Genomic DNA, 2,539 nt, shown 5'->3' with positions numbered 1-2,539 from the left:
CAAGTGGAATCAGGTGTGCTGCTGGCACATACCGGCCCTTTACAGATAAGATTGAACACCCCTGCTTTAGGCAAATTTAAAGAGATTCAGACAACTGGGCCCCAGGTCAACATAAAGACTGACCTCTACTGATACGCATTCAGTTTATCATCACAATTTAAAACTTCTTGATTGTATATATTATTTAGGGCAGGTGTGTTAGAAATGCATTAAATACAGTCATTCATTTTTAAGCACTACTGTGGACTCACTTTGGTATTACAGCATTCTTGCCTTTTTGTTTACCGTATGCATCAAATAAGACACTATAAATATCACACCTTATTATGAGAGATATTTAATATTTAATGAGCATGAGAGTGATTTGATGTCAGATGGACAGATGTTTTGGAGGGTGTTGCTGCACTCATTTCAAGTTGTTCAGAGTGTTTTAATGTGAAATGTTCCTTTCTAGAAAACCCTACAGCTATAAAACAGCTGAGAATGTGGTGATATCAAATATCTGATGCATTTATCCTGATAGGAACATTAATGTGGCCCAAACGTGGGCCACACCTGGCATTTTCTAGTGGCCCGCATACTACAGAAATGGACCAGATCCAGAACCAATTCATACAGTATGCTTATCCAGTTGATTTATATCTGCTGCATGTAAATATAATTTATTTAATTACTTTATATATGCATAAACAGTACAATTTAGCACAGTGATTGACGTTAAACAATATAAACAATTTACTGTCAAACTGATCTGTCAAAACTGATCTACCTTTCAACCACTAATTTAAGTGGATCTAGATCAACTGCATCTGGCCCACTTCAAGTGGTATGATGGTCAATAGTAAAGGACGGATGTGGCCAGGTTCTGGCAAAATTAACATTGATTCTAATTCATTGTTAATAATGCCTACAGATATAGTTGGTTTTATCTGGCATTTTTAACACAAGGTTAAAATATATTTGAACACAAATCACTTGCTTGGTGTCAAAAGGCATATTAGGTTCACTGACTGTTTTAGATCACCAACTACTGAAAAAAAACCCTGATACTGTAGGTTTTCTCACAGTACACCATTTCACACCAAAACACATAGAATGACTTTACAATTCAGCAACTAAGAAAAGGCTTATTTAGGCGCAATGTTTAATGCAGATATGGATGGAGTCTTCTGTCCATAATCTATGATCAATTCGTCTGTAATCATTTATACTCCCTTTGTTTAAGAAATTGTAACCGTCACTGGCCACATACTTCTATACTTCACTTATGCATCAATTACATTAACCTGGGTGTTAAGCAATACATCCCCTAGAGCAGTTCAGAGTCAAATGTTTGTGACAGTAACAAACATGATGACAATGAGGAAGAACGAGAAGTGGTGTAGATGTTTTTGAAATTGGTGTACAAGTTCTGCCAGAGTTTCTCTTTTCATCATGTCCACTTGAACATGTTTCATTTAAACTACTGGCTACATGGCCCTCATGATTTGAAGTTGTACTGAGCCTTTCTGTCCATTTTCATTAAGGCTCATTTATGCTAAAATACGAATGCAGATACAGACATGGACACAGCCTTCTGTAATTGTGCATATTCTCTAAAAGCTTAAGGACAAGGGAGGAAGTAGCCAATCAATAGCTCAATGAAACATAACCACTGCCATATGTCTGTGACTAAGAAGAAACTAAATAAAATTTATACTTTAGCCTTTTTGTAGTACGTAAAACCTCCTCTACAGAGGCTATGTTTGTTGCTGTCAGAAACCTTTGAAACTTAAATCTGCGTATATGTATTGCTGGACATCCATGCCAGTGTAAAGGATGTAGGCAGTGTTGGTTCGATAATTAGAAATTAACATCATATCTTGCATAAGGGGAGTATAAATGAGCATGTATGAAAAAAGTTTAAATTCAACAGAGTAAGAAATTAATTCATGCATATTGATTTGTCCTTCAGTGTAGGTGAAGGAAAATATCTCATCAAGCCAAAATGTCCCACAATCTGATTTCAGTATGTGTTGGGTGTGTGTCGGCAATACTGTATTATGTTATCTGTCTCCTTTCATAATAGATTCCTATATATCAGGTAATATATTTAAAATATTTTGCAATATAGACTGTTCTGATTATATTTTGTAATACACTGGCAGCATATTGTCGCTGTCATGCAAAAACCCTGTATGTCCATTTTTACCGAGTTTTATTTTTTGACATAATTCAAATGTGGCAGTTGTTCTTTAAATCATTTTAAAATTTCATAAAGGAATTGACCAATAGAAATGCTTTAAATCGACTTGAAATAAACTTTTTTTACACTAAAATCAATTAAAAACTACAAATTTTTAAGATTTTAAAGTTTTTTGCACAACAGTGACAATATAATTCAAGTAAAAGTAATTTTAATTACTTGTTAATTACACTTTTTATTGGTGGATGCCATATGACTTCAAAACTATATGTAAATAAGCTTTGTTTTAAAGGGGTCTTGTTAAAAGAACGGATTTAAATAGACAATGGGAAACAATGAAAATGATGAATAAAA

The sequence above is a fragment of the Astyanax mexicanus genome, chromosome 18 (genome assembly GCF_023375975.1).
Source record: "Astyanax mexicanus isolate ESR-SI-001 chromosome 18, AstMex3_surface, whole genome shotgun sequence".
NCBI lineage: Eukaryota > Metazoa > Chordata > Actinopteri > Characiformes > Acestrorhamphidae > Astyanax > Astyanax mexicanus.
The sequence above is the reverse complement of the archived record's forward strand: the minus strand, read 5'-3'. Positions refer to the sequence as shown.